Here is a 12254-nt window from a genome sequence, read left to right as displayed (position 1 = left end):
ATACAACCACCCTTATAGAACCCAAGCTCAATATATCATTGCATCTACGGACTATTTGACCAAGTGGACCGAGGCTAAAGCAACTCAAAAGAATGATGCCAGAATCACTGCCGCATTCTTATATGAGTATGTGTTCACAAGATATGAACCGCCAATAGAATTGTTAGTGATAGGGGAACTCATGTCCTCAATGAGGTAATCAAGTATCTACTTAATGAATTTATGGTCATCCATAACAAATCAGCTCCCTATCACCCACAAGAAAACGGATAAGCTGAGCATACGAATAAAATTCTTAGCTCGGTATTGACTAAAGTGGTTAGTTCAGGAAGGATAGACTAAGAAATGAATCTCCATGCAGCTCTATGGACTTATCAAGTTTCATTCAAAACAACTTTAAATGCTACACCCTTTAACCTTGTTTATGTTCTTGATGCCATATTGCCAATAGAGTTTCTATTGCTGACACTAAGGGTAGCTAAGGATCTTGAGTGGAGTGGACATGAATTGTCAGAAAGACTTGAAGATTTAGAAAAGCTAGGTGAGCAAAAGCTAACTGTTGTAGCTCACATCTATGCACAAAAGCGGAAACAAAAACAATTTTTTGATTTCCATTTAATTACAAAAATCTTCAAAAAAGGGGACTTAGTTTTAGTCTATTCCCTTAAGCAACACATTCCCAAGTTTAAGAAAAAGGAAAACGGAGAGTTTATCATTGAAGATGTATCTTCAAGTGGAGCAGTTAAGTTGTCCACCCTAGATGGTGAACCAATGGCTAATTGGATTAGTGGATGTCGTTTAAAGAAGTACAATTTGCCACTAACCAATGAATTGCTGGAAAGAATGCATGCAGCCAAGCAAAGAAAGATAAAACGATAGCAGATTATTGATGAATCCCACGAGGAAGCTCGGCTTTGAGTACTTAAAAAGAAAGCTTCTCTTAAGAATAACAAATACCTAACCCCATCAACACACTGGAAATAGATAACCGACAATGGGAATTACAGGAAGATGCAGTGTCAACAGATGATGAATGGTTAGATGGAATGGACCCTCACATCAAAGTACATCTCAACAACCATAGCATCAATGCTTTGCTCAACACAAGAGCTCGAGTAAATGCAGTCAGTTATTCCACATACAAGAAAGCAACAAGTTAGTCTCTGACAGCGGCAGGAATAATGACTATCAAAGGATGCAACAAGAACCCAACACCAACATTGGGAGTAGTCAACTCGAATGTGATAATACATGGATGTTCATGTCCTCATCAGTTTGTATGCTTACCAGATGAACACATGAATGAGACAATGATTCTTGGAATTCCCTGGATGCGAACATACAAGGCAGTACCAGATTGGGATACGAATCAGCTCAAGCTATCACCTAAATGTGGGCAACTCATTGTTCCAATTGCACCAAGCAAGGCGGAATAGAAAGGAAGCAATCAGCAGAGTGAAGGAGTACGAGCGGAAGTGCGATGCGAGAGAGAGTGCGAGAAGAAGAGCACGACGATATGGTGAACTCTCTCTATTGTAATGTGTAGAGCATAGTGAGTTCTTATTAGGTTTTTACAAAAGAATATGTGTACATACCTGGCGGCCCGCCCACTTACCTGGGCGACCACATTGGGCTTTATACCCCAACAACCTCCCACTTAAAGTCCAATGTGGTACTTTAAGTGTGAGAGAAGGTACTATACAAGCTAATACACAAGAGATGTAGAGAAGTGATGTACTACCCTACACCTAACTGCTTGCGAAAATGCGCAAAGCTCTCTGAGGGAAGTCCTTTTGTAAGTAGATCAACAGGATTTTCTGTGGTGTGAACTTTGACAAGCTGAAGTTGCTTATCCTCGAGCATTTCCTTGATGAAATGATACTTCACATCCACATGCTTTGTCTTTGAGTGATAAACTGGATTGCGAGCCAATTGTATAGCACTTTGACTATCACAATATAACATAGGCATCTCTTCTTTGATTCCCAAATCTATTACTAGTCGATTAAGCCAAATTGATTCTTTGCATGCCTCTGATGCCGCAACATATTCAGCCTCTGTAGTAGACTGAGTAACACAATCTTGTAATCTAGAACGCCATGATACTGCTCCACCAGCCAATGTAAAGACATACCCTGACGTAGACCTTCGGTTGTCTAAGTCACCTGCATAATCTGAGTCTGTAAAACCCTTTACACTTAGCTCCTGACTCCCATAGCATATACACATACTCTTTGTAGCTTTCAGGTATCTCAATATTCCTTTCACTGCCTCCCAATGTTTCTTGCCTGGGTTTGACATGTATCGACTTACTACTCCCACTGCAAATGCAATGTCTGGGCGAGTAGCAATCATTGCATACATCAAACTACCCACTGCAGACACATATGGAATCTTATCCATTTCAGCCTGTTCTTCCTTAGACACAGGACAATCTTGTTTGCTAAGTTTCACATATGGTGGCAATGGAACACTCAGTGCCTTTCCCTTCTCCATATTGAAACGTTGCAAAACCTTGTCAATATACTCTGTTTGAGATAACTAAATCAACTTCTTTGATCTGTCTCTCTCAATGCGCATACCAAGTATATAACTTGCCTCACCCATGTCTTTCATGTCAAACGATTTTTCCATCTTTGACTTCAAAGCTGAAATTTCTTCCAAGTGCTTGCTAGCAATCAACATGTCATCCACATACAAAATAAGGATCAGCCAACTACCATCCTTAGCCTTCTTTGTATATAAACAGTGATCGAACTCACTACGTTTGTAGCCTTGAGAAAGCATAAACTTGTGGAATTTATGGTACCATGCCCTCGGTGATTGTTTTAAGCCATAAAGACTCTTTAACAACTGGCATACCCAATCTTCCTCGCCTTTCTCAACAAACCCTTCTGGCTGCTGCATGTAAATTTCCACATCTAAATCACCATGCAAGAACACTGTCTTGACATCCATTTGGTGCAACACCAAATCTAATATGGCAACCAATGCAAGAAAGCATCTCAATGTAGTCATCTTGACCACCGGAGAGAAGATTTCATCAAAGTCAATGCCTTGTTCTTGCTTAAAGCCCTTGGCAACAAGCCTTGCTTTGTACTTTGGATGACTATCATGAGCGGTGATCTTATACCTGTAAACCCATTTACAAGGTAGAGCCTTTTTGCCCTGTGGTAATTTAACTAGCTTCCATGTCTTGTTTTTATGCAAAGCTGTCATCTCTGACTGCATGGCCAATTGCCAATTCACAGAGTCCTTCATTTGCACTGCTTCCTTGTAACATGAAGGCTCATTGCAATCAGTCAACATGACATAGTTCATAGATGGAACAAACCTATCAGGAGGTTGCGTGACACGTCCAGATCTACGCACAATAGGTGGCTCAGGCTTAGCCACAACCTGTGGTTCCACTCTATCTTGTCCTTGCTCCTCTTGAGCCCTGACATTTTGTCTTGCACGTGCAGGTCCATCTTCTTGGAAGACAACTCTTCGAATCTCCTCAACCCTCTCTGGTTTAGAATGATATTTGGATTCATTAAAGTGAACATCATTGCTGCGGACAACCTTTCTGGATTCGGGATCCCAAAGTCTTTACCCCATCTCACCAGAATTACCATAGCCTAGAAAGATGCACTTTCTACTCTTTGGCTCAAGTTTGTTCCTAAATTCCTTTGGAACGTGAGTATATACCTCACAGCCAAAGACTCTGAGATGCTTGTATGAGGGCATTTTGCCTGACCATACCATCTCTGGCACTGAATCCTTCTGCAAAACCTTGCTAGGAGATCTATTTACAAGATGAACAGCTGTTGATACAGCTTCAGCCCAAAACCCATTTGGCAGCTGTGCATTAGACAACATACTTCTGACCTTCTCTTGTATGGTCCTATTCATCCTCTCAGCAACACCATTTTGAGGAGGATTGTAAGGAGCAGTAAGTTCACGTTTTATACCTTTTGACTCACAAAAGTCCTGAAAGGCCTTTGAAACATACTCTCCACCATTGTCAGTGCGTAAGCATTTAAGCTTCTTGCCACTCTGATTCTCCACAAGTGTCACAAACGTTTTGAAAACACTAAACGCTTCATCCTTGTGCTTGAGAAAGTAAACCCATACTTTCCTCGAGTAATCATCTATAAATGTCATAAAGTAAGAAGCTCCCCCTAGAGATAGGTTAGGCATAGGTCCACACAAATCACTATGAACAAGTGCCAACTGTGTATCTCTTCTACTGCTTCTATGCTTATGTGGCTGCTGTGTTTGCTTACCATACAGACAATGTTCACAGAATTCAAAATCATTAAATGAAAAGACAGGCAAATAACCAGAACGAGACAAGATTTTCATTCCCTTCTTGGACATATGTCCTAACCGGCTATGCCACAAAGAAACGTTCGGCTGCTCGGTTACATTGATTACATTTTTAGAGACATTTGATACATAAATCATGTAAAGTCCTCCAGACTTTACTCCATGTGCTACTATCATAGAACCCTTGGATATCTTCCACATGTTCTGTCCAAAAGTGGTGACGTAGCCAGCATCATCAAGTAAACCTGTGCTGATCAAGCTCTTTGTAATTGCGGGAACATGTCTCACATTCTTCAGCGTGAAAGAAGAGCCATTCTGAAACTTCAATTGAACATCTCCAACACCTAAGATCTCACATGTCTGCCCATTGCCTAGCCGAACATGATCTTTAGTGGTCACATAAGAAGTAAACCACTCCTTGTTTGGAGACACATGAAGTGATGCCCCTGAGTCTTTAATCCAGTCACTCAGTGCATTTCCATCAGATGTTGTAAGAAGAGCTGAGTCCATTGTATTCTTCAAGAAGTAGATGTCTCCTGACACTAGACTGTCATCCTCTGCAACAGTGTTTGTCACATTTATTTCTTGAATCTTCACTGAGGACTTGCTCTTCTCACCATGGTCTTCAGCTTTCTCTTTGCCTTTTTTTGCTTTTCATTCTCTGCAGTCTCTTTTCATGTGACCCTTCTTGCCACAATGGTAGCATTCTATGTCACTCTTGCCTTTAGCACTGCGGGACTTGCTACGAGACTGATTCCTCTTTCCACCTTTGTACTTTTCTTTGGTCCTTCCCCTGACAACTAAGGCAGTTCCTTTGCCTTTGTCCATTGTCTTTCTATTGGTTTCTTCAGTAAGCAGACTTCCTTCTACACTTGCTATGTTCAAACCATCTGGAGGTGCAGAATTACTCAAAGCTGTGCGAAAAGTGTCCCAACTTTCCGGCAATGTGATCAACAGGAACATAGCTCTAACAGGTTCATCAAACTTGACACCTTGAGCTGACAACTGACTATAGATTGTGTTGAATTCATTCAGATGATTGGACATAGGTGTCCCTTCTTTCATCTTCAAGTCAACAAGCTTCTTAAGCCAGTATACCTGTGAAGCTGCACTCTGCTTCTCATAAAGATCACTCAGCTTTAACCATGCTTGATAAGCTGACATCTCGTCTGCTACATTGAAGTAAACGCTTTCTGCCAAAGTCAGCATAATGGTAGAAAGTGCCAATTCATCCATTTCGCTCCATTCATCTTCGTCCATATCTTCTGGTTTTATCCCCTTGAGCTTTATAGGTTTTATCTGCTTCTTTTGTACCAACACGTGCCAAATCTGCTTCTTCCACAATGGGAAATTGGTTCCATCCAGCTTCTTGATATTGTAAAGAGCAGTGTCCTGTGATCCAGCCATAGCTACGCTTCACAGTAGTTTACTTTTCTGGTTAAAATTCGGCAGAGTTTCCCCTGTAAATTGACCTCTGAACCAATATCAACCTGTCAAATGAACCAAGAAAGCTTCAGATTCTGCAAAAATTTTGGCAGAGTCTCCTTTGTAAAATGGTTCTGGTGTACTAAAAGCAGACCAAAAAACAGCTCAAAAAACACTGTCTCTCTGACACTGTAAGCTGCGGGTAAACCTGTCCCGCACCTGTACTGTCTCTCACTGTCCTATAAGCATAGACTGCGACAATGCCTCAACGGCAGTAAAGCAAAGATGCAATCCCAACTGTCTAACTCACAGTCAATACATCCTAGCTGCCTATCTAAGGGTGCTCGAGGGATTGCTCCAAGACTTGTATCACGGAAAGGATCTCAACATTCGAGAATCCCCCAACTCAATAAAACCTCACTCAACCCTCAACAAAGGCTGCAGTAAATTTGACAGTACATAGACTTCCCACAAAGTCATACATCCACAAATTTCCCACTGTATGCTGTAACCATTGCGGCGGTTGTTTGCTGCGTGACTCACAGCCAGCAAACCCTCAACAAACATACATCATCTCTGACAATACATCCCATGTGGAAGTATGTGCAATGTCAGGATGAAATCTGGAATATCAAGCAACAAACACAAGCTACCTGATGAACTAGTGGATGTCGCCTACAGTCTGTGTGTAGATACGCCCGTGTCGTATGTGACACGTCTCCAAGAACTGTGAGCCATCCTTCGATGTGTAGACAACCACTAATCAACACTCTGGGAGTGTCGATATCCTCAGCACCTGCAGTCGTAGGCCGAAAACCCCAAATTTGCAGAGTCGGATTTGCACCCGTCGAGACCACGTAGTCAAAAATGGCCTGCGCAGACCTTTGTCGAAGCCGAACGGTGGCCGAGATGACCTCAGAATGAAATTCTGACAACACCAAGCCCTTCGGACACTCCCACGAGATTTGGGGCCGTGTCTTCGCCTGTCGAATTTCACTCCAATATGAGTTGGTGACTCTAGCCTCCTGCAGTGCTGCCCCGAGCCTCGATCTGAGCTCTGATACCAGTTGAAGGAGTACGAGCGGAAGTGCGACGCGAGAGAGAGTGTGAGAAGAAGAGCACGACGATATGGTGAACTCTCTCTACTGTAATGTGTAGAGCATAGTGAGTTCTTATTAGGTTTTTACAAAAGAATATGTGTACATACCTGGCGGCCCGCCCACTTACCTGGGTGACCACATTGGGCTTTATACCCCAACACAGAGCAAACCACGAAGCAATCAATCTTCTCCATCCTATCAACAAGAAAATGCTACAAGTAGCATGCAAGGAGTCAGGCAAATTTGGGTACCAAAAGCACAGCTTACGGACAAGCCGATTCAAATCTAGGTACCCAAAACATCATCAACAATACCAAAGATGGTTCCAAAGATCAAAACACAGAGACGAGCATCTCCAAGCAAGGAACCTAACATGAAATGGATTTGGAAGAAAAAAGAGCACTTATCTTCTCCGCAAACTGCAAAATCGATCATGCAATGGAGAGTTAAGCCTCAAAACACTCAACCACACCATTCTACACCAAGCAAACCAAGGTATCAATGGCGAGTAAAAGCTCGACAACAGTCAAAAGTGATACCAACAACTCAGGCAATCAGCATGCTAAAGCATCTTGATGGTACAATCAAGCAAAGAGTGCACAAACTACAAGATTTGCTCAGCAAGAGAAAGCCTCGACATCAGAAACCCTTTAATTAATTACTCAAGACCCAACTCTTGCACAACATAATGGTTTGAACTGCATTGATCTTCAAAGCATGGTAGAGCTAACCCAGGCTATGCAAAGACATGATTGTCCAACCCATGCACACAATCGTCCCAAAGTACGCCATCTAGGAGGGGTGGAAGAGACTAAGTAATTAAGGGCAATGTTTGAAGAGGGAGGAAAAAGTTTGATGTTAACGTGTAATTTTTTGCAAAATTACCTAATAATGCCCTTATGATTCATCAAAAGGGAAAAATTTAATGATAATATCTCCCCGATGAGTGTAAATAGTGTATATAATATCAAAAAATCAGCAAAAAATAGCCCTTTTCGGTTATCTTTCATCATTTTTCTTGATATTGAGACTTAAAAATAGAGAAATCCAACAAAAAACAATAAAGTTGTGTTTTTCAATGGATCTTCTTAATTATTGGATTTTTACTATTGGATTTCAATAAACAAGTCAAAAAGTAATAATAAATAGCAAAGGAGCTTGGATGGAAAAACGAAAGACACGGTGGTGATCAGAAAGACAAGGCGGACAAGCATAATTTTTTTTTAATCATATCGGCAGATGGAAGCGGGAAGCCTAATTTAAGCGGCCATACCTACTTTTGTAGAATTCTTGCAGAATGAGCTACAGGGATCCGATTGGGGAAATTTTATAGTCAAACATAGATTTTACGGCCTAGTAGGACTAATAGGGGAATTTGGGGAAAAATGGTTCGGGAAGTCCGGGTATAGATACCCAAGGTACGCTAAAATCACCTCATTTCCACTTGTTGCCTTTGGAGAGAGAGCCTTTCGACCTCTTCGCGCGTATTTTTCGAAGTCCTCAGTCACCTGTTTTCAGCACCGTCTCACACAAGACATGAGGAGTAAGTTCTATACTTATCAATGATCCATTTTGTACGGCCGGTAGCTAGTCTAAACCCCTAGAAAAAACCCTAGAATCTGAGCAGTGCACGAAGACCTACAACCAAAAATCGACCATAGCGCCTGTCAGCTCAACCAAATCGGATGAGATTTGAACTGTAGCATGCCCCAACATAATAGAACACTTCTATAGCAACAGTTGACCATCCAGCAAGGTTGAGGGGATCCCAAGTAGAAAAGCTAGGTTTTTAGCAGATGCTAGAATTGCATTCTGACTCCACAGACAGCTTACATATGAGTCAAGTCAAGCCCTCGAAAAGCAGAAAACGTCTCAGAGGCTACAAAGCGTCAAATTTGACATAGAGGTGAAATTGACTCCAAATGGGCCAAAATTGGATGAGTTGCTTCATGACTATGTTGCGGACAAGTCCATAGCCTCAAAAGTGACTAACCAACTCTACAGCCCATGTAGTCACAAAAATCGGTGATTTCAGTGTCAACAAAGCACGAAGTGATGCCGGCAAGACCAAATTTTACCAGATTCAATTTATGACTTGTTTTAGGTGTATAGAATGTGTTTAGGTCAAAATTTCCAAGTTTTCCAAGAAAATGTTGACTATTGTAAATAATCGCGATTATTTACTTTTGCAATATTTTGTCTTGAAAATTGTATCATCACCTCACCTATCACCTGCACACACCTATTACATGCCAAATTTCAAGTTTGAGCCAAAATGATAAATTACAACTTGGAAAATTGCCAAAAAACGCAAAGAAATCCTTGCAAGCCAAATTCTGAGTTATGAGCCACATTTTTTGATCCAAATCACCTCATATCACATACATAGGGTCTACACCATGCTTAGAACCAAGTTGTACCAAAAAATGTTCATTTTGATGAAAAAGTTAATAATCGTGATTATTAAATTTTTGGCCAAAATGGGGTGAATTTGCAACATTGTCATCATGGGACAAAAGTACATGATGTTCTAAGCCCACTAACCAAGTTTGAACAAATTTGGAGCTCAAAACCTCAAAATTTCTTTGCTAAAGCCTAAATCTGGCACCACTCTCATCCTGTGCACCCAAATGATCCCATATTTCACTCAGATTATCTAATTGGAATATACTTCAAGCCTATAATGTCAAGTTTGCAAAAAGTTGAAAAAATTAATCCACTGTAAATAATCGCAATTATTTACTTTTGTTGCAATTTTTTCGTTTTGACTTCATAATTTTGATCTTTACATGTTTTTATGCATCTATGTATGTTCAAAAATTGATTTGAAGCAAATTGGACTCAATTTGTCAGCATTTCAGACTGAAGGACAATTCAGAGAAGAATCTGCCAAATTTGCTAACTTTGACACTCTACTCACTTAATAGGAGCCATGCAAGCTGCAGAGAAGGCCAAAAAGAAGCTCTCACAAAAGGAGAAGCTGCAAGAGCTACCACCATATCAACTGGACCCCAGTTCAGTCAAAACTACCAAAGTGACCTATCTGTCAAGAGAACAGTTGGAAGAGAACAACACCACAATGTTCACAGGTAGATTTAAAAGCGAAGAAGGATATTAGTTAGAACTACAACTTCTACCAAAAGAAGTATATGATGTCGCAGCAAAGTCCAAGACCAAAGAAGCCAACCGAAGGCTGGGGCTCAAATATTTTTACGAACAAGAGCCATGTGGAGTGGATTTCCAAAAAGCTTATGAGCTCTTGTCCACGATCAAAGAAGGTGGAACTCCCCAGATCTCTGACCACCAAGGGAACAAGGTAGAAGTGGTGATTACAAAAGAAATAGTGGCAAAATCTCTCAAACTGCCAACAGAAGGAATGACCATGAGGACAAGAGATAGAAAGACAGCAGGGACATTCACCAAGGAAACTGTTGCTGCTACATTTTCCGATCTCATCCAGAAACAGGTGGAAGAACCTGCAAGATTATACCACCAACACTTCCACTTCCTCGCCAAGAGACCGCCTAGATATACGACACCCAATCATGCGGTTGCCACTAGATTTACACAAGTTCTCAAGTCAACAACCAGTCAACCAATCGACCATGCACATTACGTGTTGTCCACATTCAAGGGGACAAAGAAAGAGGAAAAAATAACATATCTGGGAGCACCAAAGGTTCTCATAAGATTTGCCTACCATGCTATCGGCATGGCAGATAACTTGCCACCTGCCCCAGATTAGAACACTTGGATTGTGTCAGCACAACCTTTCCCTCGAGCCACAAGATCTACCAAGAGAACATACAAATTTGATGAAAAATCTACCGAGAGCTCTCGCAAAAGGCATAGCAGTGACAACTCCGACAATGAGAAAAAAAGAGCACAAAGGGAAGAGATGAAAAGAAAAGCCGTGGTAGCACATCAAGAGGAGTCGCAACAAAAACAGTCCAGGGTTGAAAGAGAAAAGCACTTCTACGAACTCAGCCACCAAGCTCAAGGCAAGGACCCGGCAAAGTGGGTACCCATTGAATTAAAAGGACCAAGAACCAAGCACCATGCCAAGAAACAGGCCGAAGATCCCACAGAATTATTGGAAAAAATGTATGAGGAGGTAGAAGCTTTGAAGCTGAAATAAGCTCAAGAAGAAAAATGAAAAGCTAAAGAGGCCGCAGAGCAGCAAAAACAAGCCGAAGAAGCAACCACACAAGGAGAAACATCGCATGAACAAGGTGACATGGCTCCTTGACCTTGTTCACCTACTACAAAACAACATGATCACCCAATGCCAAGTCTACCACCATCACCAGCAGATAGAACCACACAAGCTAAACCCACAAAAGAAACAGAGCCTGAAGAGAAAGAAGCAGTAGAGTCTGCACAACAGGCAGCCACTACATAGGAGCAAGCTAAAGCAAAGGAACGAGAGCCAGAAAGGGCAGCGAGTCTTGCACCAGAGGAGACCACAAAGTTTGAGCAAACAAAGGAACATGGAACAGAGGAAACACCTTCCACCTCCACACAACATGAAACGGCTGAGGCATCTGCGAAGCCTCAGGATGACAAAGTAGACGAAGGCCAGCCACACAGCCTCAAGGGCAAGAACAACCAGCCACCACGATGCAGCCGAAAGAGACACAAGAGACTACCGAGACATCTAGGCATCTCACAAGAAATGAGGATTGGCAATCCTGCAAGTCAACAAATATGCAAAGCAAATGTAGAATATGACGGAAGGACTCCTATCAGCAACACTTAGCCGCAACACAAAGGCTAAGGAACTAGACATGGTGATTGATGCTCTCCAAGGAGAGTTAGAAGACAGATTAAATGTCATCACCGATCTACAAAAGCAAGTGCAGGAATTAAAAGATGAAGCTGAACAACATCAGCTAGCAAGGGATAAGCAGCAAAAGGAGATGGAGGAGTTAGGTGAACTTCTTATGAAGCTCATAAATGCTTGCAAAGCCAAAGATAAACAACTCACAGAAGTTACCAATGAACTTCTAACTACAACCCTGTCAATTCAAAAGATTCAAGTACAGTTAGATGTAGCGAATGCCTCCCTGTAATACTCAAAACAAAAAAATAAATGATCAGGCAACCTTTTTGCGGCAAATACGAGAAAATCTGGCCGTAGCCTCGATCAAAAGGACGGATGAAGTGTAGAAAGTATTAGAGAAAAAGAACAAAGACCTCGAGCTAGAGCTAAAGCTGGAGCAGTCTCAATGTAGAGACCCGGCTTTAATGCGGGTGCAACAAGAAGAAGAGCTGCTAAAAGAAATAGTTGAGCTTAAAAGAGTCAACCTGCTGAGAGATGGACGGCCATAAACGCAAGAAGAAGGAACTTCAGAATAGCCATAGATTGACATTCCATCAGTACCTTTTGTTGGAAAAACACAGCCAGCGAAAGGGCTA

This window comes from Adiantum capillus-veneris, chromosome 28, assembly GCF_014529385.1.
Source record: "Adiantum capillus-veneris isolate H3 chromosome 28, ASM1452938v2, whole genome shotgun sequence".
NCBI classification, from domain to species: domain Eukaryota; kingdom Viridiplantae; phylum Streptophyta; class Polypodiopsida; order Polypodiales; family Pteridaceae; genus Adiantum; species Adiantum capillus-veneris.
This window is presented reverse-complemented; position numbering follows the sequence as displayed.